Source organism: Corvus cornix, chromosome 4A (assembly GCF_000738735.6).
Source record: "Corvus cornix cornix isolate S_Up_H32 chromosome 4A, ASM73873v5, whole genome shotgun sequence".
Classification (NCBI taxonomy): Eukaryota; Metazoa; Chordata; class Aves; order Passeriformes; family Corvidae; genus Corvus; species Corvus cornix.
Window position 1 is genome coordinate 5,175,310 of NC_047058.1, and position 27,731 is coordinate 5,203,040.

Consider the following 27,731-nt stretch of genomic DNA (forward strand, 5'->3'; position numbering starts at 1 on the left):
AGATGTGGAATACACAAAAGATGATAACTTAGCAGGTTTTATACTTTTTAATCCTTTATTTTATGCTTTGCTCATTTCTCCAGTGCTGCAGCATTTCCCTAATGGAAGAGTGACCTCTCAGTGGGAATGGAGTGTGGCTGATCTGCAGTTGGTGGGTGGCTTGGGAACCCCAGCTCCCTCATGTGCTTTGTTTTCATTCAAATCTGTCCCCAGGTCATGGCAAAGAATGATATTTCAAATTCCATTCTTACTATTTCTTTCTGGCCATCCTTCTAGTGTTTTGAAACAGCAGGTACTGGCTCTTTACTTGTGCTTCTAAAAATTCATGATTTACTTTGTAAAATAGATTTAAATCTAACATTTGGTGTAAGAAAAGCTTAAAAGAGAAAGTTTAAGGGATTAATCCCTTTAGTGCATTGGGGTTTTATTTTGTTTCTAAAACTGTAAAGGGTTGGGCTTCAAATTAGATCAGAAATTAAGATAAATGTTGATGAATTTGATCCGTAAAAGCAAGTCTTGCCTGTAAGATCCCAAGCTGTGAGTTTTACTGTTATACATTTCAGGGTTATTGGGAATCAAGCTAATGAAGGTAAGATTTATAAATCCAGAAGATTTGGAGGCAGCTTTAATCCAGTGATATCATGAGCATGCCAATAACTTGGTCTGGTGTGCAACACAGAGCACATCCTTGTGCTTATGGGTCTCTTTTTCCCTGGATTGCAAGTTTGTCACTGATAGAAGTTGAAATAGTCATGTTTGATGTCAGAAAGGTGCATCTAACTGCAGATCTGATCTGCTCAGCTCACTTTTGGCATCCCTGTTGTCATGGGAGCCTTTTGTCTATGTAGGAGTGAGGGGAACGCTGCAAATAAATGTTTTGAATACGTGGGATGGAATTTCTTTTCCATCAGAAAGGTAATTTGTGAGCAGGAGGACAACTGAATGCTGAGGACAATTCTTGGGTTGGGAGAAGCCCAATTTTAATTCACTGGAATGCTTTAGCCATGGTAGTTCCTAGGGAGTGTGTTGAATTTTAGAATTTTTAGGTCTTGTATTGGGTTCTGGTTTTTTGGGATTTACTTTAGTCTTTGTTTTAAACACTAATGAGCAACAAGAGTTTTCTTTATTCTGTTCAATACAGAACAGAACTGATTTCCTGGTATCTCTTTTATTTCAGGATTGTGGTTTTTCCTGGCAGAAAAAACCTAACTGGTTTGTCAATGAAATACGAATGTATTCATTTTAGTTCTCTCTTATGAAAGTGTCATAGTTTTGCATTGAATGGTCTTAGAACAGATGCTTCTGTTTTTCTGTCTGCCTTCTTTTCTCATAGAAAACCCAACAAAGTCAGTTTTAAAAGCTTGTATTGAAGTGCTATACTGAAATAGTTAATATGCAGAAAAACTTAACTCAAACCTTTGTAATGAACTTGAAATATCAAGGGAATTTCCGACAAAAGGTAATCAAACTGTGCATCAGGACTGTTTTGCTAACTAATGGTAATTAAAACTTTCCCCTTTGCCTGCTTCCCTGTGTTCAGAACATAATTGATTGTATTAAAGTTTCTCAGAACTAAATACTTCAACCCTGGGTTAACCATATTTCTGGATACTTAATCACATCCAAAGAAACAAGGGAAGCAAAACAAGACAGAATGCCAGCCTCTTTGTGAAATAGAAAATAATATTGTTTGCAACAATTAATTCTCTATCTAGGGATGCCTCTGAAATGATCAGTTAAAGACTTCAGATAAATTGAACTAAATAAAGTAATAAAAAAATAATTATATAGTAAACAAAATCTTACCCAGGTACAAAAATAATTTAGTTTTTTTTTAAGCTCCAAATTAATTTTTGCAGGCTAATGAGTGGTGTGTGCTTTTAGAGCTAATACTGCAACAACAGGTGATGTTATGGAGCTTCAAAGCTGAGGCAAAGAAACCCATGGATTTAAAACTGGGAAAGAACTGCATTACTTTGAGATGATATAAGCATTCTGTCATAATGAGAACAGTTATAACTTCAAAATATGAGTTATTCCTTCCTTTCACTGGCTTTGCTTAAAGAGGGGGATGCATGTAATGTAAAAATCTGTTGTTTTTAAAGCCAGAGCTATAATCCAGCACTCCCTTTCCTTCAATCCCAACTAACCAAATGGATTTGCTTCAGTATTTATCAACCCTGCCTGTATTTTAACTCTGCATTCCTGCCTTAGGCTGCTGGATCCCAATGAATACATTTCCAGCAAGTTTCTTGAAATTTGGGTCTTGGTCTTTGTAAAACTGTTCAAAATCACAGTTATAAACTGTGTGACAACAACTCATATTGAATCCATCTGTATAATATATATTCTCCTATATTCTTCCTTGCTCAGAATAATTCTCCTTTGTAAACTTTTGTTTGGTCACTTGAATGTATCTGATGGGTTTTGCAGCCTCTTGCTTTCCTGTAAAAATAAGGTATTTTCCTCACTACAGTTACTAGAGCATCAGACAAACTGGCTGCAAAAATATCCGAATAGTTAAGCATTTTAAAATGTGTTTCAATGCGATGGAACACTGTATGATGTGCTAGGAACAATGTCCTCTGGAATGTATGGTGGGATGATTAGGTTGTTGGGTTTCTAATAGGCAACAAATGTAGAAATTCTTTGGTTTAAATTAATATTATTGCACATTTTACTATTAGAAGAATGTAGAAGACTGAAAAAAATTAATGTGAGAGGGTATCTGTGCTTATTATTAATACATTACGCTGATCTGTAGTGCTAAAGCTCATATTTGGAAAATTGAGTTCATCTTTATGAAGCTGGAATTGCAGTGAGTGGTTCTGGAAGCAGTTTTGTTACTTCTCAGTACAAGAACTTTGTGATGCACCTTCACTCCCTGCAGTTACAGTTGGTTTTGGATACACCCCTTCCTACAGAAACTTATATAAGATAGCTCCTGTTATCCTTGACTTCCAGAGAACATCAGAAGCATCAAAGAGTTTAAATGTGAGGTAATTGTGAACATAGTGATTACTGAAAAGCAGAGAACTGTGAAATGCTGCTGAATTCTTCCCTTCTGCAGTTATCTACGGCTACATTTTTTCAGAGGTACCTGATGGAATTGGGCCCCTCTGTTGTAGCATATGGAATATTTTTGACTTATTTTTGGGGGAGCAATGGAATGGCACAAATTACAAGGGAACAAAAATTTAGGGTGAGTACGATGTTGAAATTTCCTGTTATCGTGCTGTTTATTCGGTAATATTGTGTATGATGTGGGCTGCGCTGGAGCTAAAATTTTTCTGCAAATAGTATCTTTTGTGGCTATAAGTAGAAACAATAAATGTTTATTCATTAGCAGTGATACTTATCTGAGTTTAGACAGCTGATGTTACAAGTCCCATAATTCAAACAATGTTGATGACTCATTTTGTTAATTGCTCACTCTGTGACAAAATACACTGGAATTAGTTTCTTTGTTTAACAATGTGTTCCCTTGAGCAGTGAAAGCATTAAGAATTAAACATGTCTGTCTCACTGGAATGGTAAAATCCCTTGAATGGAAACCTAAATCAAATTTCTGCCCTGTTGAGGACTAAACATTGTCCTAAGATCTAGAGCAGATGTTTGTGTAAATGGAGGATTGAGATCAGATGAGAGAGGCTGAAACTGGTCACAGGGAATGGCATCAATACACAACCTCACAGTTCTGACCGGATTTGGAATAATTGTTCCAGCATCCAACATGCAGGAGCAGTCAGGGCTCTTTGGGATGTACTTGTTAAGATGCAGAAATCATCCTGGGTAAATAATAAAAGCCAAGGCCTTTGCTTAGGCAGTTTCTATTTGATATTAACCAGCATGCAAAAGAAATCTGTTCGTCTATTAATTTTTTTCCAAGTCCAACCCCAAATACCGTTGCTAATATTTAAGTTGATGTAGATGAGGGACAATGAATAGAAAGTGCATCAAGGCAAATTCCAGTAGTGTGCTAAAATAAGAATTGGCAGTGTGGGTCATCAATAATTGAACAGGTATCCAGGATGTGAATGCTGCATGTTTGGGGATAGTCAGAACCTGGCTGACGTTTCCTGATAAACCTGCTTCAAAACTGGAGCCAGACAAGTTTGGAGCATGCTGTAGGAGGGGAAATGAGCCAGGTAACCCTCTGAGGTCACCTTCCAAAGAAAACAATTCTGTGATTTTTGTAAGGGGGGCAAAAATTGCCTGAATGGTACCTGGGTTACCTGGTATGTTGCTGCCTTTTCTGCATTAGAGGCATAATTCAATTTATATCCTTAAAACCCTAAAGGGCTAACACTGTTTTTAAAGAGAGTACACAAGTACCTCGAATGGTAGCCTATTTGTTTCTTAACAAAGATCTGCTAAACTCATTATTGGAAGTAGATGTGATGAAAGGTAGATTTAGCTATTTTCTTTCGTCTCTAAAGCAACTTGGATTCATATTTATTGGTAGACTACTCATGGAATCATAGAAAGGTTTGGGTTGGAAGGGACCTTAAAGGTCATCTTGTTCTACCTCCTGCCATGGACAGGCACACCTTCCACTATCCCAGGTTGCTCCAAAGCCTTCTCCCTCCACAGGCTGGGCTGGGGTTATGATTTTGCCGTGCTTTGAGCCCGGTTTATGTGGTGATGAAGCCAGGCTGGGGTTATGATTTTCCCCTTCTTTGGGCCCGGTTTAGGCAGTGATGGAGCCAGGCCGAGGTTGTGATTTAGCCCTATTTTGAGCCGGGTTTAGGCAGTGATGGAGCCGGGCCGAGGCTGTGATTTCGCCCTGTTTTGAGCCCGGTTTAGGCGGTGATGGAGCCGGGCCGAGGCTGTGATCTAGCCCGGTTTTGAGCCCGGTTTAGGCGGTGATGGAGCTGGGCCGAGGTTGTGATTTAGCCCTGCTTTGAGCCGGGTTTAGGCGGTGATGGAGCCGGGCCGAGGCTGTGATCTAGCCCGGTTTTGAGCCCGGTTTAGGCGGTGATGGAGCTGGGCCGAGGTTGTGATTTAGCCCTGTTTTGAGCCGGGTTTAGGCGGTGATGGAGCCGGGCCGAGGTTGTGATTTAGCCCTGTTTTGAGCCCGGTTTAGGCGGTGATGGAGCCGGGCCGAGGCTGTGATCTAGCCCGGTTTTGAGCCCGGTTTAGGCGGTGATGGAGCCGGGCCGAGGTTGTGATTTAGCCCTGCTTTGAGCCCGGTTTAGGCGGTGATGGAGCTGGGCCGAGGTTGTGATTTAGCCCTGTTTTGAGCCCGGTTTAGGCGGTGATGGAGCCGGGCCGAGGTTGTGATTTAGCCCTGTTTTGAGCCCGGTTTAGGCGGTGATGGAGCCGGGCCGAGGCTGTGATTTAGCCCTGCTTTGAGCCCGGTTTAGGCGGTGATGGAGCCGGGCCGAGGCTGTGATTTAGCCCTGTTTTGAGCCCGGTTTAGGCGGTGATGGAGCCGGGCCGAGGCTGTGATCTAGCCCTGCTTTGAGCCCGGTTTAGGCGGTGATGGAGCCGGGCCGAGGCTGTGATTTAGCCCTGCTTTGAGCCCGGTTTAGGCGGTGATGGAGCCGGGCCGAGGCTGTGATTTAGCCCTGTTTTGAGCCCGGTTTAGGCGGTGATGGAGCCGGGCCGAGGCTGTGATCTAGCCCTGTTTTGAGCCCGGTTTAGGCGGTGATGGAGCCGGGCCGAGGCTGTGATCTAGCCCGGTTTTGAGCCCGGTTTAGGCGGTGCCGGCGCCGCTCCCCGGCTCGCTGCCCGTGCCTCCGGCGCCATCTGTCGGCCGCGCTCGGTGGCTGCAGCTCCCGCCTCTGCCCGGCCGCTCCCTCCCGGGGCTCCCTCTCCATCCTCCTCCTCTCCTCCAGCCCGGTTCCCGCAGCTCCTGGGAGCTTTCAACATCGCCGGGATGTTCAAACCGGCACGTTCCTATTGCTGTGCTTCCTGTCCTGCTTAGGGTTAAGCAGCTCTTTAACAATACCGCCCCAAGGCTGGATGGTTATGAGTGACAGGGTGTGGGGGATAGTAAGGGCGGGTGTCTAGGACGGTGATCACCTCCAGCATTTTGGAATTTCACCCCATAGCAAGTGAAGAATCCTGCAAACCTAGTAAAATGTTTGGAAAAGCGTGCTGCTGCTCTGACAGCTCCTGAGAGACAGGAATCACTGCAATGTGCTGGGGCCTGGTCCCCGGCTAATGAGCCCTGTTCAACACTATTCGGTACTCAAAGGGAGGAGAATGTCCCTGAATCTGCCAAAACACAACAGGCACAGTGCCTGCTCCATCCCTGGCTACAGGCACTGCAGCTGCACCAAAGAACCAACCTGGGCCATTGTCAGTCACCCTGTACACAACAGGGAACACTGAAAGTCAGATTGCTTAGTAGGGGATAAAGGTGATGCTTTTTCCTGGTCTTAAAATCAAGAGTCATACATGGTTAGAAAGGGAAAAGGGATTTTACCTTGGTATTTATTTTAAGGGTCCTTAGGTGTACGTGTCCATGTTGAATGCACCTCCATGCACACTGTAATGCCCACCCCAAAAGATCAGGTATATCATTATAGGTGTTACTAATTAGCAGATCTATCAAAGATTCCCCAATGAGAGGCTCAAGTGAGCCCCCCTCCCCAAGGAGCCTTCTCCTGGATGGTTCTATCTTAGTTTACAGAATGTGTTCTGGAGAGGACCTTGGGGTCTGGGGCACACTGATCCCTAGCTACGAAGCTTCTAAAATGTTTAGTCTCTTAGCTTGACAAACAAGTCCAAGAATGTAGGCAAAAAGCATTAGGAATACAGAATTTGTAAAAAGGTATAACAGGGGTAAAAAAGAAAAGGCAAAAATCTTCATGGCATCAAAGGGAAGGGTGCACAAGAGGCAGGGAGGAGGCAGAGCTGGGCCACCTGACTGAGCTGGCCACAGGGATGTTCTGTGCTGCATGGCATCCTGCTCTGTGCATAAACTGGAGGAAAAGTGGCTGGGGAGCTGACTGCACATTGCTCAGTTGGTGCTGAACAATTGCAGTGTGCTCCACTTGTTTTCTATATTCTAATTATTTTATCATTATTAATTTCCCTTCTGTTTCTGTCCTGTTAAACTGTCTTTATCTCAAGGCATAAATTTTGCTTTTCCCCCCTTCTTCTCTCCCCCGTCTTGTTGGAGAGGGGTGAGGGAGTGAGTGGCTGGGTGGTGTTCACCTCCCTGCCTGGTGAAACCACAACAATGATAAAGTAACTTGCTTCTTTAGAGTAGGTAGATGCACAGTGTGATCCATCAAAATGGCACACTCTTAAAAATTCATTCTCTTTCATTTTCGAACTTCAGTGGGTGTTCGAGAGGGTGGGAGCTGTTATTCTGCACAGTATGAACCTCATGGAAATGCAGACAAAGTGGAACAGTTTAGGGCTGGCTGGGTTAGATGCAAACCCCCACGCAGGTGGAAATGTAATCTCACCTCTAGTACCTCCTGCTGATTTTTTTTCTTTATTTCTTTCTTGTTTTCCCCTCTCTGCTTCCAAAGTACACATTGGCTAAGGTGAAACAGCTATTTCCTCCCAGCTGACCTGAACGGAGGGATCCACATAATTTCTTGGATTCAGTCTCTGCAAGTGACTTCTGTTAAATGAAGAGACTCTGTAATGCTGTCACAGATCATGTCCCATAGCTAAAAGGCAAGGTGTTCACCAGAAAAAGGAATTTAAGGAAGAATGGTGCTTATACTGTTATATGTATGACTGAATACTTAGTCTGTCTTTGACTCGATTTCTTTGGTTTTTGGTGTTTGTTCGTTTTCCTGTGAAGACTGGAATTTTGTCACAAGTACAATTTTCTGTACTGCTGTATGGCAAAAGAGAAGAGCAAGGAGCAGAGCAACTTCTCTTCTTTGTGCCAGCTGTTAGAACAAAACAACTGAAATTCGTCAGTTTGGGAATATTGTGAATCTTCATTGGGCATTCTGGTGATCTAAAGGTGCTCACAGTGTTCTCCTCCTGAAATGACCTTACCAAGAGCTGCCAGGAAGGACATTATTTCATTTTATTTTGCATTTCATTTGCTTTGAAGATAGTCTGTTGTAATATATGTGTTGTTTTAGTGCTCTAGTGTGTGGAAGATTTGCAGGTCTTGAAAGTGGAATGTTTTTCAAAAAGTAAATTAAAAGCAAATGTGATTTTTTTTTTTTTAGTATTACTTTTAATTGATGTGTATTATTACTGCTACAGTTGTCCTTCTAAAGCTGATGAAGTTAAAACTAACATATATTACTCAGATTGCTCATCAGAGCACCTTGTAAGGCCATTTGCAATGGTTTGATCCTGAACTTTTCATTGTTTGTAATAGAATGACATAATCCTGGCAGCATCTTTTCTCTGTGAATAAACACAGCCTTCTCCTGGCTGCTCTTGTAGCACCCAGCCCCATCCCTGCTCTGCAGGCACAAGGAGAGTTCAGTGAATTCCAAATAACTTCTCCAATAAAAGTAAAGCAAAAATCCCCCACAAAGTAAAACCTGTTCTCTCTGACTCTGTTTAGGCAAGAACTAATAAGATGAAGTTGTGTGATTCAGCAATGTTAGATTTCTTTTTGGATTTGTTCCTCAAATTGAAGACTGTAAAAGAATTTTCAGGACTGGTTGTAAAGGCTTAAATGTTCTACTTCCAAAATGACTGAAATGCTGTTCAGTCTTCATTACTTCTGTTCATTTGAATCTGCCAAGACAGGTGCCAATTAGTGCTACAGATGGTGCAAGCAACCAAACGGAGCCACCAAAGAGTTCTGTGTGCATCAGTGGAATATCCTGACTTGATAATGGCCTCCTGGCACCTGTAGGGATGGTGTGACTCTACAACGAGTTTTACAGAAGTGGGAAGCCCTGTGAGTCTGCTACCTTCCCGAAAATTCCCTTTTGTGTTCCTTGGAGTTAATGGGCTCGTAAGGATCCCTAGAAAAGGAAAAGTTTCAGGAAGTTTGCAGATGACTCATTAGTACATTATTATAATGATTCCTGACAGACTATGAATAAAGGGGTTCTGCTTTCTTAATCTGATATCTGGTCACTTAAAACAGTGTTTACTCTTCAGTGATGTGCCACTAGATGTGCAGGACTGTAATTTTACACTTTTTTCAACAAGTCTTCCAGTGACTGTACATTTTGCTCAGCCTTTACTGCAAAGATTTAAAATAGAATATCTTTTCCTTATTGAATACTTAGTGTTATTTTTTCTCCCTTTTAATGATTTTAATGAGACACCATCCCTGGTAGCTGCCATAGTCTCCTACACCTCTGTTGGGATGGAGATCTAGGCCAGCTTTCCAGGCTGAGCAAGAGGTCTGTTTTTCATTTGGCCAATCCAGCCCTTGTGGCTGAGAGTGATCTGATCATTCTGTGCATCCATTCAGGTGCTGTTTGAGGTTGGCTCTGTCCCAGCCTTCATGGAGCAGTGTTGAAGCAACAGAGCTCTCTGTTTCCTGACTCTGCAGCTGCTCAAAACCCTCTCCAAGACCAACTCTTTATCATTTGCTGGGACTTTTCTGTTGCTAAGGCACACAGCACAGTGAGATGGTGGGTTTATGTCAGTGTTTCTGAGGTGCCTCACGACATCGTGGAGAAAACCTGAAGTCACCCAGGATTGTTTTTGTATCCCTGAAGCACTTAGAATGCTGTATCTTTTTGGTTAAGCTGGAATGGTTCTGTTTCTTCCTGTTTAATTATCACTACTCCTGTCTGTTCTAAGCCCTGAAGTGGATTTGTGTTTCAGTGATAGAATGAGGGCAGCAGTAGAAAACTACAGAGACTTGTTTTTTCTCTATGGACTTAAAATAAACGACCACATGTTTGATAAGGGAGCTGGTTCTGTCTAGAATTTAAAATCACCTGACAAGAACCTGTAGAGCTTAATTTTCTTTAAACTGTTAAATGGAAATCAGAACATGGGGAGAGTCTGTGCAAGAGGCATTAAATGAAATACTCACCAGCAGAGTACCTACAAATTTGGGAGCTAATAGATTGTTATCTGCCACAATTTAAAATCCTGAGACCAAATAAAATTCTAAATGTGGATTCTTATTCCTGTGTGCAGCATGAGCAGTCTTTGCTAAAATGTTCTGTGCATAATTTAATGTTCATCCTTTTAACTTTGAAGGCATATTGCCAAAGAATTACTCATACAGTTAAAGAAAAAACTGAAAATCAGTGAATGCAGCCCATAAATAAGCTACACAGTCTTACTTTCCTTTCCAGATTTTTCAACAAATGGTAAAGGATATACTCTTCAAAAATGCATTTACCAAAAAGAATCTTTTCAAATAATTTCTCATACTTACAGCTCTGGCTTTTAATGACTGCTGCAGTAAGCTTGGGAAATTGCTTTCACTCTATTTTAAGAGCATTTTTACCTAAGTGTTCTTACTGTGAAGTCCATTGGTGCCTTTGGTCCTGATTAGTGGCACTTAGTGGTTCAGGTGGAAATAATGCACTGGGGTTGGAAAGCAAATTTAGTAAAGTGACAACTGTCACAAATGGTGTCTGTATAATTAATGTGATTTGAGAGTATCTGTGACAAGCAAGATATCATAATTAAACCATTCCTTGCAAATTGTTGAAGCTGTTTGCTCAGGAAACTGTGTTTTTCTTAATGATAAAGGCCTCATCACTGGACAGCCAGTTGTGCGTGGACTGAAAGTTGATTTGTGAACTTGTTTTTGTGAGTAAATAGAGATGAAGTCTTCACAGCATTGTAAGTCCTTTATTTCTTTTTTTTTTTTTTTTTTTTTTACTGTGCCTTATATTCTGCTATTCCTCTAAAAAGACACTTCCATTACTGATGATGGTAGATTTGGGGCTAAATTTTGTGCTGCTATTCCTAAAGTCACTTTAAACATATCCAAAAGTGAATTTCAATGAACAACCCCCAAAATGTCAGCCTTTCCCTCTAGGGGCTAGGAAGACACCTGATGGCAATTTCAGTGTTTGTAGGTGCTGTCGGAGTGGATTATCCTTAGCACTGGAAGGTGTTTCCCCAATGTGAGAAGAGAAATCATGCTTAGAATCACTCCAATATCTCAAAAAATTCAACAAATAGAGATCAGAAAAGAACTGATACTACAGGTACTACAAAAACAATGTGTGAATAATGAATATTATTGACTTCATTGAATTTAATTTAACTGTAGGGGAGATCTTAAGCACATGAATAAAAATACTTATTTTATGGAGAAAAAAGCAGCAAAATAGAGGAAATGGTTTCTCTGTTTCTCTCCATTCAGAACACTGTAAGAATTTAGGATTGCTGCAAAGAGACAGTAATTCGGAAACACAAAGCTTAAATAATTTCCAAAGCCTACACATTTCTCAAGTTTTGTTGTAATTCTTCCACAACCACAAAATAGGAGCCTACAGAGGCAAGATATTAAACTACCTTGAAAAATACTAAGCAATGCTCCATATAGTGGAAAGTGAAATAAAACCGCAGTATAGAAATTCTGTATTGGCTGAGATTGGATGTTGCTTTCAAAAGCTGCATAAAATGGAAGCCATTAGCTTCTATTTGCATTTAAGCAGTGGAGTTATAAAACCAGAATGATATAAAATTGTAAATTATAATCAGGCAGGTAATGTTACATGTTGGAGGAAGATCGTTCAGTTTGAATACAATGTTTGAGGAAATGCTTTAAAAAAGTATTCATGGCAAGAGTAATAAAGTATTGGACTGTTGAGATATAAAGGCATTCTTGTCAGAGTACAGAGATTGCCCCTGGAAGCAGACCTTTTTTTTCCCCTTGACATTTACCTTCAGGAGCTCTAAGACCTGTTCATTCCACTAACATATTGCCACTTCTTCCTTCTTCATAGAAACTCATCGTTTCTGTCTTTTGTTTGTAGGTATTTCTCAGTGCTTGCTGTTATTTACTTGAGAAATCAAGGGAAATCAAAATTATACATAAACAGTCATTAATACACACTCAGATGACAAGTCCCTCTTTCTTTCCTTACCCTGTAGAAGTTTTCTTCTGAGAAAATGAAGCTTCAAGCATTTGCTTCTTCTAACATAATGGGGCTTTTAAGTTATCATCTGAATGACACGAACTGCTGGAGAACTGCTCTGGGGGATAGCAGAGCATCACTCCCAGTGACAACAGAGCTTCCAGCAGTCGGAAGCAGCGAGGCAGGAGAGGTGGGTGGCACTTGTAGGATGAAATGTTTTTGAAGTGTAGGATATGCTTCTTCTAGTTCTGTCTAATCCTGTCCAGTGGGGTTTAGGACAGGGACAGTTGGTGTTTAGATGATGTCTGTGTGAGAGTGCTGTAGGTGTACCTTTGTCACCATCAAATCAAAAGTAAGTAAATACCCATGGATACATTTAAAAGAAAAAAAATATGTCCAATCAAGGGCACAGTACTTCAGGTTTATCAACTGAATGAGAGAGTTGGGGCTGTTCAGCCTGGAGAAGAGAAGGCTCTGGGGAGAGCTTGTAGAGATGGAGAGGGACTTTGGACAAGGGCCTGGAGTGACAGTGGAGGGAATGGCCTTAAGCTGCAAGAGGGTAGGTTTAGATTAGAGAGTCGGCACAATTCCTTTCCTGTAAGGGTGCTGAGGCCCTGGCACAGGTTCCCCAGAGGAGCTGTGGCTGCTCCATCCCTGGAAGTGTCCAAGGCCAGGCTGGATGGAGCTTTGAACAACTTGGGGTAGCGGAAGTTGTCCCTGCCCAGGGCATGGGGAGAGAAGTGGCTGATTTTTAAGGCCCTCTCTAACCCAGCCCATTCCATGATTCCATATTCAGAGCTGCAGTGCAGTGACACTTTGCACTTGTCTCTGCTTTCCTACAGGCATGTCAGCAAGAACAGGCTGAGGGGACAAGAGCCAGCCACAAGGAGAGAGAAAATCAGATTGTCAGGTAGGAATAGTGGGGAAATGAGGACACAGGAGTTCAAGCTGTATAAATGATAATCATGTTTGCAGATTACTGCACTCACAATTCCAGTTATGGTCTAGTTTCCCACTAAGTTTTGATGCCAAGCAAACGGGATTAAATCGTTCTTTAAAAGTATCTTCACCACGACTGACAGTGAAATGTTCGCGTGTGACTAGAGTCAACTGGAAAATCTTTTTGCTAATGATTAAAGTAGTATTACCCAAGATAATTAATAAGGTTGGGGTAAAAGAGGTATCTGATTCCTAATAAAAAAAGTGTTATAGTCCCATTGATTTTATTTTATGTTCATATTTTATAAGTGCATTCTGAATATGCAGTCCATGATTCAAACATCACACTCTTTTTAAGCTGTAAAATCTTATGCAAAGCCAGTAAGTACAAAAATATCAATCTTAAAATTATATTCTGATATTTGTGTTACAAACTTGAGAACTGATAGACCTGTTAAACTGAAATATCAGCCTTTCAACAGCAAGCACTAGTAATAAACTGAACTATTTCAGTAACTGTAAACATAATAAAAATCCTCATGATGAATCTCAGAAAAGTTCATTTGATGAAACTCATAACAAATACTCTGAATCCAAAGGAATGAATAATTTTGCATTACTGAAACCTAGATAACTTTTTTTTCTTCAAGTGGCAAGAAGATGTCGTGTTTTGCTAAAGTAGTAACAGTAAAAAATAATCACAAGCATTTTCCTTACTTTTAACTCTATTAGCATCCGTTGGCAATGTACTGATGGGGTCCAGCCAGATGGCTGAATCCTGAAATCCTGAGCTTTGTGCCTGCTGAAACAGCCTTGCTTTTTCCTTTCCCCCCCCAGAAATTGTGCCACGGTTCTCAACAAGGAAATTCAATTCTGGAGACATTCCAGGAGACAATCAAACTTTGACTGTGACCATTAGCAGCTATTGTGGTGAAGTAGGTATAGCTCTGTGCAGTAAGGCACTGCAGTTGATGTCCCTGCATTTGGGGTGGGAAGGCAACAGTTGCTTAAAACTAGTTCTGGATCCTGTAGGTTCAAAAACCTTACTGCAACGAGGGTACATCAGATGGGTTAGTTGAGCACACCGTGTGTCTGTCTTAATTTAATCCAAAAGTGTCCTGGGTTGCAGTGTATTCTATCACCATCCTCATGAGCTGTTGAAAGCAGGTGGGGCAGTGTTTCCTTGCCTCCTCCCCCCAGACTATCTTGCTGTTAATGGCCCATCATTGTCCTGCCCCATGACTCAGAGATAACTCCCTCCGGACCATCTTCTGTTAATGAGCCTAATCAACACTTGGCCTCATGACTCATTACCCCATTGTGAGATGCTCCACCCAGAGGGAGGAACCAAGCATCCCATCGTGGATATAATCTGGGACTCTAAACACCAGAGACACTCTTTCCACTGGATTGCCAGAGGACAGGAGCTGCACAGCCACCACTGGGCCTTCTGAGGAAGAGCAGACCCTTTTTTCTACAGGATCACTACTTCAGAGGGCTGCAGCCACCATTCTACTACACTGCTACCACCACCCTGCCTAACAGGGACTCAGGTTGTATCTTGACTCTGTCAGTTTGAACCACTGTTCTCTTTTAGTTTCTTTTCTTTCCTTTTCTTTAACTTCCCCATTAAATTGTTATTCTGACTTGGTGCCTCCCACTGGTTTGTTTTCAAACTAGTACAGGGTTACATCTGCCACTTCATGGGAGGTTTCTGCCTTCCTTAGCAGACACCTGTCTTTCAAACCCAAGACAAAAAGGAATCCAGATTAAGGTACTTGAATACCTTCAATGATTTAAATGTGTCCACTGGTGGGAGTGACCAGGAGGTACAGTTCTCACTCCTGTGAACTAAATGCACTAATACAGTAAATACCCTGGTATCTTTGGTGTGTGAGACATCTTTTCCCCTGGCCAAAGTCACGAATGATAAATGCAGTTGATCCACTGGCAGTAGTTTGGGTCTGCCAAAAGCGTGGATAATGCTCTGCACCTCAGCCATTGGGGTGTTTTAATGCAGCGCCTGCTGTCACAACAGTTCAGGTAAAAGCATCACTTGCCCGAGGTATATTTGTTTTGATAAAAGTGCTATGAGCACTGTGTTTTCCTGAAGTGGTCTTGCTTAGCCAAGCAATGTTTAACTGAGCCCTGCAGTGCAGTCCTGGGCACATGATCACATTTCAGAAATCACCCCAGTGCATCAATTCCTTGAGCTTACCAGCTGTTCTGTTAGTGTTGAGCTTGGTATGTGGCTACTTGCTTTTCTGTCAGAAGAACGTTTCTTAATGGGTCATGTGGAGATCTCTGAAAGTGAGCTGGTCATACACACAGCTTAGAACTATTTTAATAGCAGAGATGTAAGTCTTTCTGGTGAGAACATATTCTCCTTTGGTTCATGTCCTTGTTACACATCCAGATAATTTCTTTGGATTAAAAGGAACAAAACATATGAATAAGTAAATTCCTCTTCTCTTATGCTTGTATTTGCTTTCCTAGTTCCACTCAGTGTGGAAAGTCTGAGGAACTGCCTTGGAAACTGAGAGCTAAGATGCCTCTCTGTATTCTGTAATAGAGTAACATCTGCCCACTGATGACAGCTCCATCAAACATTTTTGTATCTGTTTGCTTCAGTTAGGCAAGTTAAAATTATCAGCAATGGAATGTTCTTGTTTGTGTTCTTTTTGGTCCTCTGTAGCAAATACTAAATGTGCCTCTTCCTTCCCGGGAACCTTGTTGTTGTTGTGTTAATGAGATTTTGCACATTAAAGCATACGGATAGGAGCATGGTGGAGCTAAGATTACACACTTAAAGTTGTTCCTGTTGCTAGGAAGTGATGAATCTGCTATCTAACATGTTGATTTTCCTTCCAAATCCATCCAATGTATCCCATTAAAATTTTCTTTCATTTAAGCGATAAAATCAAATTCTCACTTTACAGAGCCAAAAGCTGGCGCCCATTAATGCTCTGAGTGAGCTTAAACCCATACTTTCATAATTGAATTAACTTAAAAAGGTAAATATAATCATTTTTCTGTAGTTCACAGAGGTATTTTCCCCCTACTGTAGTATGTTATCTGCAACATAATTTAGAAGAGCTGATTGCTTTGCTGCTTTTCTTTAAATGACAGATGATTTTGTGCAAGCTCTCAATTTTCCTTCCCAATTTCCCACCTTGAGGATTGTCATACCAAGCCTTATTGCCTTTGCAATGAAATTTTTCCTTGGGAGGTACTATTTTGAGCACAGATTTTCTGTAACAGTGGGAATTACTATCTGTGACTAATAACAATCTCTGTGGAGCTTGTTATACAACGAAGACTGATCATGTGCTTGAATATATTCATGTGATTGCTTGCAGCTACGAGTAGCTTAAATTTCTGTAAGTTGCTGCTTTATCAAAAATGATTTTTTCCCTACTGAAATAAGGTAAATTATTAAACTACTGCTATTTTAGCTCAAGTTCAATAGTACTTACGTGAACTTTCATGCAACAATCTGGAAAAAAAAGTATGAATTAACAGTGGTTAATCTGGTCCTTGAACTGTTCTAACAGAATTTTAATTGTAATTTAAATGGATCTTTCTATAGCTAACCTATGTTTCTAAAATAACATTTCTTCAGAAGCGCCCCATAGATGTGCAAATTATAAGATACCAGTAGGGAAGATTTTACTTGGAACCCACTTTTATCCTTGTTTATTTATTTTTAAACATCTCTTGTTTGTTATAAATGTTCTGAGAATTAATTATCCCTCTGGGCACAGTGTGGAGGTCTCTAGAACATCCACGTCTTTGCAGGAAGATCAGAGTCAGGATGTTCTTTCTTCTAATGTGGCTGAATTTCATATTCTAATACTCATTCAAGTATTTGTATTGGAAAAAACTTGGAAGGCAAGGCAATCTGTAGTAATAGAGAGTACAAGACTGGTGGCTGTGTAAACATGATGTTTCTTACCTTGTTTTCTGTTGATTTTTGTAGGTGACAAGATGGTCTTTAAGGCCCCTTCCAAGCCAAGCCATTCTGTGCTTCTGTTATGGCAGGTAAATTTGTACAGTAGGTAATTTGCTTCTATTAAGTCTGCAGATGCAAAATAGAAGTGTAAGTGAACAACAGGAGCTTGTTACTCAATAAAAGCTACAGCTGAGATTGCAAAAAGTGTCAGCAGTGAGAGCCACAAGGAATTTTTGTACTGGGCAAGTCCAAAAATGAGGATGCTGGAGGCATCCCCAGTACTGGGGCCATGTTGGTTTTCTGTAGAAATTGTGCATGGGATGGATTTGATTTATTTTGGAGGGCCTGGAATGAAGAAGTGCTTGGTTACTTGTTCAGTAACATTCACTTATGACCTTGTTGGCTACAAGTTAGGGCAGGAAAATTGCCTGGGCACTGTCACCTCATTGTGTACCTGATGCTGTCCTGGGAGATGGGGCGCAAGAGTTTGTGTGCTGCTGGGGAGGGGGGTGAAGGATGGGGACTGCAACCAAAGTAGGGAAAATCATTAGAAAATAAGACATTTTTTCAAAAACTCTGTAAGGATTTGATTGCCGTTTGTGAATGTTTGAGTTCTGTCGCTTCAGACTATAAACACAGCATGATTATTGGGAATGAAATTGTGTTTCTACTGTGGAGCATGAAGCAAGGTCAAAAAGCAGAGCGTTTGAATTGTGCAAATTAGACAATAATTTTGAGCAATACTTCATGACACAGAGCTATCAAAAAACGGGAATTGAAGAAAAGAGACCAGGGAAAAGGTTGTAACTGTATATTCTTAACCATATGAAGTTGTCAAACAGCAGAATTACTTAATTTTAGTGAAACACTGTCCTGTGGTTCTGTCACACTGCTGTAGAGTCTAAGGCGAAGAAAGCTCTTCAAGCCTTGACAATTTATTCCAAAGTAGGATGATGATGATGAATTCTACCTTGTGTTTTCCATACTTCAAAAGCTTTGAGCCAGTCATAGGATACATACGGATCCAGCAGTGCCGTGCCAAGACTTGGTTATGAGGCATCTGCTGTGAGTCACACTTGCTTCAGTAAAGGTGAAATCTGACATCATCTTGTGCTCCTCAAAGTGACTTTAGAGATGTTGCTATAGGCTTCTTTTCACAGGGTCATCCACTAAAATAACTATATCTGGAGTGCTGAGATGATTTTGATGATTTTTTTTTTTTAATACTCTTTCAGTTGCCTTGATTGAAAAGGGAATGGCTGATACATAATCTTGTCAAGCTCTTGTCAAGCAAAGATAAGTTTTAGTTGCATTAATGCCAAACTGATGGCTTTAGCCTGCTGGTCCTGGACCAACTGGTTGAAATTTAGAAAATCTTTGTACTTTCACAAGAGGACAAAGTCTCTGTTGACTTGCAGTACTAACAGGAGATAATGGCAGCAAAAATTTATTTTGGCTTTGTGGGACAGCAGATAGGGGGAAGGCCCAGGGGAATTTGTCCCCTTATTCCAGTGCCCTTTTTTGCATAGATGCCTTGCAGAACTGTACTGGTTACGAATTTAAGAGGGAGACTGCTCTGGCACTCTTGTGACTTGAGTTTCATTTATTATGTGCTACTTTGATAAATTACTCATTGATGTCCTGAGAGTATTTCCTCTGATCTCTCTCTGTTCTTTTGCATTGTTCTAATTATTTATTTTACCATCCTTTTGTCTTTAAATCCTCAAAATGATAACACACATTTAAAGATTAATTCTTTATCCCACTGGCTGATAAATAATCATATTGTCAAATCCTGCTTGTGTTAGAGTTTTTGAGCTGGTGGGAGTACTTTGGATAGCTCATTAAACTTAATATATAGGAAAATTTATTATAGATAAAGAGAACAATTACCAGAAACTACATTATGAAATGTTTGTCAAAGTTGAGTAGCTTAAATATTGATGAAGTCAAACAGAAGAATCAATGACAGTTACTGAGCTGGATTTTAAGCAGCAGAATACAACTTCATTTAGCATCATAGTCTCTCTCGCACATCCTGTATAAATCATGGAACTCATTCTAGTATATTGGGCTTGTGTCTAGGGAACCTCACAACATTTTCAGAAAACCAGTGAGTTTATCAAGTCAATGCTTGTGCGCGGTCAAAGGCCAACAACAGCATTCCTGATTTGTTCCACACTTGTGGGATAAACTCTTCTTACCAAGCAATGATTGCACTGAGTTCATGTGGCTTTGTGTGGGTTTTCTTTTTTCCCTTCCTAATTCAGCCTTAAAACAGAAGTCAACTTTTGTATTTGATAAATGAGTCCTACTGCTCTGAAACTCTCAGCTTAATCAATGTGCTTGTGTTTGATTCTCTCCACAGTTATATCTTGTGTTATTTTCCTTGTGCTTTGCAGAGGTAAACTGCAATTTTGAAAGGGAAGAATTCCCTTCCCACTTCCCCTGCCTCCAGCCCTGCAAATGTCTTAACTGGGGGGTCAGATGACAGCTTGTCCCCATATCTGCTACCTACCAATTCTGGATTTTTAGGTTTTTTTATTTATTTATTTTACTCAGTAATACCTGATAATAACATCTTAATTTGAAATAAAACATGACTTTGGCATTGTAGGTATCCCAGTGTGTTCAGGAGTTACAGTTTCAAGGCTGCATGCACCAGGTGGTTGGGTAGTTCTGAGGTGTGTCAAGTGTCCTCCTTGGGTATTAGGACAGATACTGGACTTTTTTATGCTTGCGTGCCTGAGAATGAAAAGATAAAATTTTGTTTTATACAAATATACTTTAAAAAAGTTCCAAGTTCCCATTATGCAGCTGGGGAGTCTGGTGTGATCTCTTTGACTGGTGTGTGGAGGGATGAGAACGAGAAAAGCAGAGAACACTGGAAATGCATTTCTGCATCCTGTTCCCAGCACCACCCACCCCCCAAAGGAAAAAAATATAACACTGTTTCCATGGAAAAATCAACATGATAGAGGACTGCTGGATAGCCAATACCATTTTTTAAAATCCAATTGGTTGCAGCTGTACTGAGAGGGAACAAATGTTTTGCTGCCTTTGCTGCCAAATAATAGATTATATTTGGAAGCATAAGACTAATGAAAAAATACAGTTCAGAAACAGAGTGATTGCAAAGCTTCAGGCATAAGAAAGGAAACTGTTAGCTTGCTTTGTAAAGCAAATCTCCGAAATATTGGGGTTTTTTTTAGATGCAGTGTAAAGTTATACATAATGTTGTTTCCTGAGGATCCAGTTTTTCAGCATGGCAGTGATGCCAAGCTTCCTGCTGGCTATAATTTATCTACCTACCATCAGCCATCTGCTTGGGAAATCATTAACTCAGATTGGGGTAGAGGAGGGCAGCAAGGTGGGAGCAGTGACTGGGAGAGGGAATTGTGCTGTGGAGGGAAAGCAGGCATGGTGCTCCTGCTTCCCTGGGTGTGTTCCACACTGCCCTGGCTGAGGTCACCTGTGTCCCCTCCAGGGTCACTGTGTTTGGCATGTGGAACACTCCTGGCTGAAGGTCTAGCAGAGGATCAGCAGCTCTTACAACCGTGGTGACTTTATCACAGGTGACCAAATCATTCAGATATGTAGAACCTGTAGCTTCATTATTTGAAATGATTAGATATAAGAATCAAAAAAGAAAAATAGTTATGGTCTCCAGCTCCTTATAATCAGACATGGAAGTTAAGTGTGTGCCATTAAATCTTGTTAAAGCCAACAAACAGGTTATTTACTTTTCAGTCATCTTGTTATTGTCCTGATAGAACCATGGATTTGTATCTTTTAGAGATCTCTTAACTGCAGGCTGGAGCTCAACTGGCACAGGTGGATGGAAGCACTTCTTCAGTGCTTCTGTGAGAATCAGGTGAACTGAATCAATAATGCCATCTGACATAAAGGAGAGAAGAAATATCTTTACAACATCAAGCAATGCAGTCTGATCCATGTTCGGGGTATTGGGTGACTCATCAAATATCTGTGTAACAAGCAGGAATTGATCTTACAGTCCCTGCCCACCTGATGGGAATGTGTGTGTGCATCACTGAGGAGCATTCATGCAAACTTTTGTCTGCTGAGCTGGTGGTAAGATTTTACAAAAACATGCTGTAGTTCACAATTATTATTTTTTACAGCTTGCTGGTGATGAATGATTCAGGAATTTAAACCCTCACCTTTAGAAATCACCATCTGTTACTGATGTCTCCTTTAGCAGCTTAACTCAATATAATTCAAATTGCAGTTACCTCTGACCTAAGAACTGTGTGTTACTACACCAGTAGTATCTTTAAAAAGCCTTATGTGTTATTTTCTGTTGGGAATATGTGCATCAGGGATTGTTAGAGTGAGAAATTAAGAGTTCTGGAGTGCCTGGGAGTTGGAGGTCAAAGATGCAACTTTCTTCATCCAAAGAAAGATGGGATCAGCCCCTTGCCAGATCAGCATCTGTGGTCAAGCTGAAGCCTATTTGGCAGCATGGGTTTAGTTGAGTTAATGAAGAAAACACTGTGAAAACACTTTCCTCCATCATAATGAACCATGTTTTATACCAGATGTTGTTGGGTATCATGAAACACTTGTTTATATAAATAAAAAAAAATATTAATGGGAAAATGTGCTGCTGTCACACTTTTAAAAGCTAATGTGTACCTGGATTCTAGGGTTTATACTGCTTCTAATATGTATGGAATTACTGCAAGTTGCATAAAATAACTGTAAATTGTATAAAATAGATACAATAGATATATTCAAAAGAGCAGAATGATAAAGAGAATTCCAGGACTTTTTTCTTTGGTTTTTTGTGGGTGTTTTTTGTTTATTTGTTTTTTTGGGGGGGGGGGTTGTTTTTGACTTGGACACCTTTGAGTATGGACATCATGCTAGATTTTTGACTTCGGACACGGTATTTCCTAAACTAAAATTCAGATGCTGAAAGCCTGCTTGTTGCAAATACTTGATTTGATTTGTCACCTATTCATTGTATATTTTGGAATCAATTAAATTCTACTCAGTGAATGTTCACACAAATTTGAATTAGTTTAATGATATTTTAATTTTTTCAAAGATATCCTTGGCCCTGCTACTACAGGGCCTTCAGGCACAAATAGTCCTAAACGTGCAGGTGTTTAGCAGAAAGAATAAAACCCCCCCTAAAAGCGCAGGTGTGCATAGCAGGTTTGTCAAGTAACGCTTCTGAAGGACAGAACAAACTCTGTTTTTCTGTGACTTAGGAGGGAATCACTGGTGCTGTGTCTCTCTGGCTGCCTTTCCTCCATGGCTCTCTCCAGCTCCAGGGCTGTGCCATTTTCTCAGGGATGCTGTGACTCATTCCCTGTTTATTTTCTCTCGCAGATGGCGTCATTTCACCTCCACGAGTGACACCGTGGCACTGGCTCGGCTGCGTGAGGCTGGGATGAGTGCAGGATGTGTGGTGCAGCTTTCCTTGTGCAGCAGTGGGTGAGGTGGGTAGGAGCACGGGGCTCTGGGTGCTGCTGTGAGTGCACAGCCAGGCAGGAGCAGTGACCCCGCCGGGGTCCCACACAGTCCCTCTGGTAGTGGCTGGTTTTCCGTGTGCCAGGGAACACAGGGCATGCAGCCGACCCACGGGCTGACGTTGGCATTCTGGCACACAAACAGTTTGTGAAATGCTTCCAGCTCTGTCTTACTGTGCTGCATCTATTTGCCCAGAACTTTTAAATTCCTCTCCAGTGCTGGCAGGTTTGGTTGGACTGTAACCTGGGCATCCCACAGCACTGGACTTCTTGAAACTGTGAGATGGGGAAGTGTTTGAGGTGTTGCCTCAGCAAAAGATATTCTAAAACCTCTGTGAAAGGTTTGTTCTTTTCATTTTTATGCTGGTGTTATGATAGGCAGAGAGGGAAAAGATGTGCTGTGAAAGACCTTCCCACCACCATCATCACACAGGCTATATTTTATCTTTCCTCGGGATTTGCTGTAGGCAGCTGATTTAGAACTGGTTTATTGGGTGATCAAACATCTCCATTTGTGCTTGGTAAGTGGGGACATCAATTGTGTCCACGTGACTGGGTCTGACCTTACCTGTACTGCACAGTAAAAGGGTTGATAGGTGGGAATGGGGCCTCAAAATAAAACATGCACACAGTGGTCACTTGGGATGAAATTTGGCCTCCATTTTTTGCTGATGTACTTGTAGGTGTTACTGGCCAAAATCTGCTCTTCAGCTCTGCAGCACTTTGCTGTATTGTGCTGCCTTTTCTACCATTATCCCTGGCATGCAAGTCCTAAGGCTAACACCCCTTGGAGCTGCATGAGAAATGTTGAAAATATTCATACACAAAACATCATTGGCATCACAAGTTATTTTTTTATCCTTCCCCTTCTGTAAGGACCTTAAAAAGTCAATCTTCCTGCCCACACAGAGTGTTACTTTTCTGAGCTTGCTTTCTGTTGAAAGGACATTTCTGTGGGAATTTTGCTTCCATTTGTGTGTCTGCTCTGTGCAGTAACTTTATTGACCACATAAAGAATGATGATTTTTTTTTTTTCAGTAGTTCCTTCAAGAGGCTCTTCTGAAGCTTGGTTTGATTTGGAGAGAGAAAAGGGGTCAAGATAACAAAAAACTAGCAGGTAAATAAGCACATGTTCTCGCTTGCCGTAACATTTCTCTAGAATTTCTCCTGATTTAATAAAGACCTGGAGTATGATTTTTGTATCTCCTGAATTTAATAGATATTTTTAAGCTTTTACTGCTCTATAGTAGATCTGAAAAAGCAGATCTTATAGATTAATTTGAGAGCCTATTTCCCTGGTAGAGTGTAAGGAAATGGGGCACTCTTAATGTTTTAGGGTGAGTTGGAAATTCATCTTAGAGTTCAATGACTTGAACCCACAGATGAGATGTGGGCATTGTTTCACTATTAGTTCATGTTCTTTCTCTCAAGCTCTTCAATTAAGCTTGTACAAAAATATTCCCTGGTACAGAAAAAACCCCAAACTCTTCAGGCATTTGAAAGGGTTATGGCAACTGGAAATGCCACCTCTTTTTTACACAGCTTTTTTTTTTTTTCCACTTCCCACATCCTCCAATACTGCTGCTCAAAGGTCTTTGTCCAAATATATAATGGAAACAAATTGCCAAGGCATGGAACACACCATCAACCAGACTCTTTTTCCTGGGGGCTCTGAGAGATGAGTGCTGAGCCTCCTGAGAACAAATGCCTGTCTTGATTAGCCAGCAGCCAGAGCCAGAGTGCAGAGCAGCCCCTGGTGCTGAGGACCATGCGTTAGCAGAGAGCTCTGCTCTGAGCAGGACATCTGCTTCCAGAGTGCTCTCCTCATACAAATGGGAATGGTAATGAGAACACACCCCTGATATGAAGAAATGTATATTTTAAGTAACTGTTTTAAGAAATTTTTCTTTTGTCAGTCTTTAAATTTTTTGGTCTTGCAAGTCTGTTACCACTAGCTGCTGGTGATGGTTGCAGATAGTGAACAGCAGATAAATCTGTTCCTCCTGCATTTTCCAGGCAGACAGGAACGTCTGCCAGGCCAGCCCTGAGCCAGGCAGAAGCTGTGGCAATATGGGCAATATGGAACAGAATTTGATTTAATGTTAGCATGCCTTTGAGGAGGTTTATTGACTTGATTTCACTATTGTGCTAACTAAATCCATGCAGCTTCCAGTTGATCTGGAGTGATGACTGCTTTTGTCTGCAAAATGCTTTCCAGACAGATTCCTAAACCTGCCAATAAACAGAGCCACAGGTGAAAATTGTGGCTGCTGAAGGAAAAGAGTGGGTGTAAAGGTGATTGTTAGAGGTTGGAGCCCTAGAGAAAAGACAAAAAGAAAACCTAAATCGCATAAAAAGCAGAATTAGACCAACACTGGGAGAAGATAACCAATTCCAATTTCCAAAAGGATGCCAATAGTCTTACAGTTGCTCAGTGAGAGGGCTTGGCCAATTGAAGTTCTGGGAGCAGAAAATTCCATTGTTTACAAGATGCGTTTGTTATTCAAGTTACTGGATATTGAGCATTCTTGAGCTTATACAAGGCGAAAAATTATCTTCATACATTAATTATGAAATAAATCTTAATTCAGCTTTATAACTACTACTTCAATACTGCACCATCTCTAGGCAAAGACCCCTACAATAGTCCAGATTAAAATGATAATAGAATCAAAATTTTCTGTGCCCAAAGCAGGGTCATACATAAACCCTTCTGCAGCAGGAGTCTGTGGTGCTTGTCAGTGATGCCACCTCTGTAGCCTTTTACCAGTTCCACCATTTCAGAGAAACATTCATGTGATGAATGGGAACTCCTCCCTCCTTGACTCCATCCAGCAGTTATTAGTGAACCAGACAACTCCGTTACAGTATGAGATTACTAGAAAATATAAACTAATTCTGACCCACAGATTCATAGTAATATTTCAGAAAACATCCAGAATTAGCAGCATCATTGGTATAAAGATCTGGCAGGAAAATATTGTTTATTGTGTAGAAAAACTACACATAGAAAATACATCTTTTGTGGCCTCATTTCTTAATATACATATAAAAACTTTCTGTTTCACTGTTTTAACTGCTTTGAGCAACAGGACTAAACTAGAGTTTTGCATAGCTTGGTCAACTGAATGTTGTGTAAGCACTATCACAACTCTAGCTCTTGCAATAGTTGGAGGGATGGGGAGAAAAATGTGCAAGTCAAACCTATCTTCCTTGGACAATGGGGAACAAATAGATATAACAGAAGTAATTGATAAATTGGTCTGGGCAATTGTGTTAGTGACAAATGACAGTTGAGTAGGAGTCATTGCAGTCAATCTAGAGGGACAGTGTTCAAAATACCGTCCTTTGCCATAAACACTTTATCAATTTCTCCATATTTAGGTATAACGCTGAATAAAACCAATCTATATTTGTAACCTTGCATTAGAAGCATAGAGATAGTGCTGTTGTCACCATTTAATCCTGGTAATGCCCACACAGTAAGAACTTTGAGATGTGTCTGTTCAGCTCTTTCCTTATAGGAAGATCTTCAAAATATACATGAGAGAGAGCACAACAAATCTTTCTCTGTGTTCTGCTTCTTCTCTTGCATCCTTCCAGGACAGGTCCTTGCTCCAGGCCTGTTTTCAATCAACTTTTTCATTTTAGAAATAGCAGCAGACTCCACAGAACCTGGTGTAGTCACAGGGAATTGTCCTTGTCCCTGCTGAGAGCTGTGTGTTTTACCCTACCTTTCCCAGGAAGGGGAAGGCATGGTCCCTTCCCAAGCTGCAGGTTCTCAGCACCACGTTGTGGCTTTCTTTCCCAGCAGAAGAAAGCAAAAATGAGAGAGTTTCTGGCATCTTGTTGTTCAGCTGTTTCCCTGGAGCAGCTGTGACCCTGGAGGCCTGCCCCTATGTCCTTGGAATGTAACACAGGCACTCAGGACAAACTGTACTGGTTTGGTCCATTTTAACATAAATCCCTCTGCTGCTCAAGAATAGGAAGTGGACAAATTGATATCTAATGAATGGCAGTGTCAGATATTGGAGGTGAATTTTAAATAAAAGGAATCTGAAACTAACTAGGCATTGCAAAAACTGCAACTTAAGATGAATCATTTTCTCTTCTAAGAGACAAGACACTGTCTACAGGGAGAGCCTGGCCTCACTGCATGATAGGTTTGAACCAGAATGGAGAGAAGAGAGAAATTCCTCAGGGTGTGCTTTGGCAGAATGATGAAATAAATAAAGAAATGTACTGGGTGGGAATACTTTTCTCTGTTACAAATGGTTTGAAGCATTCTTAGGGTTTTTGGCCAACTTAATACATAATCCTTTAACTACAATGTTCTTGGCAAAGAATGTGCTTCAGCTTCTGTCTCGTTAGAAGATGTGGCTCCTTTCAAAACTGCATTACTTTAGTTTGGTGTGACATTTGCAAGGATTTTCAGCAGTGCAGGAAGAATTTGGTTGTTGCAGGAGGTGCCTAAAACCCTGCTGTGAAAGTGAGCAGGTTGAGATAGCAAAGCATGGTAGAGAAATGCAAGAGAAGGAGGAAAACCTGCTGGGAGGGAAATTCCCATGTTCATGCTCTGCACAGAGTGAGAGCTTCTGGGACTATCCCCTTATTCCCACAGCTCTGGCTGCTACTGCAGCTCCCTGAGCCTTCCCTGGGAGCAGCAGCAGTGCCTGCCTGACACCTCAGTGCTCCTGTTTGGAACAGGGACCCTTTGCTCTTGTGCTCCCAGCAGCAGCCTGTGCTCTGAGGTGTTTGATGGCATTGCTCTTGCCAGAGCTTTAGTGCAGAGAGTGCAGGGGCTTCATCTTGGCTAGGGAAGGACTGAGGCTTGGCCTGAGTCTCAAGTTGGTTAAGCAACTCAACCAGGAGTTTATTCTGGTCTCCTGTTTTATCACCAACAGTTGTCAGTTCTCTATTGCTGAATTTTCTGACACTCAAGGGAAACATGCTTAAGATGTCCCAGCTGTGAACAGGATTTAACTCCATAGTAGCTGTGTGTCTCTTCAACTCCCTGAAAGGAGGTTGTAGGGAGGTGGGGGGTGGCCTCTTCTGCTGGGTATCAAAGTAAAGGACGAAAGGAAGTTGTCTCATGTTGCACCAGGGGAGGTTCAAATTAGATATTAAAAAAAAACCAAAAAACCAATCACTGAAAGAGTGGTCAGGCATTGGAATGAGCTGGGGAGGTGGTGGAGCCACTGTCTCTGGAGGTGCTCAGGCATCTGTATATGGGGTTGTAGTTCAGGGGTGATTGTGGTGGTGCTGGGTTATGGCTGGACCAGATGTTTGAACCTTGTTGATTCAGTGATTTGTAATATGTAAGAGTGATACATAATGACTTTATAATTGCGGGTAGCAGTGCACTCCATGACAGAATTCTGCATTAATACT

At 41.2% G+C, this 27,731-nt stretch overlaps 1 long non-coding RNA gene across 4 annotated transcripts in view; it reads left to right on the forward strand.

Annotated features, from left to right (window-relative positions):
- Positions 1-2,956: 2,956 nt before the first annotated feature.
- Positions 2,957-27,731, forward strand: part of LOC120412022 — a 104,101-nt gene continuing 79,326 nt past the window's right edge. For 2 of the 4 annotated variants that reach the window (XR_005604678.1, XR_005604675.1), the window contains exons 1-3: positions 2,957-3,202; positions 22,201-22,310; positions 23,379-23,457. This is a non-coding gene — a long non-coding RNA (uncharacterized LOC120412022). The remainder of the gene's footprint in view (positions 3,203-22,200; positions 22,311-23,378; positions 23,458-27,731) is intronic. The other 2 variants (XR_005604676.1, XR_005604677.1) reach the window with 1 other exon arrangement.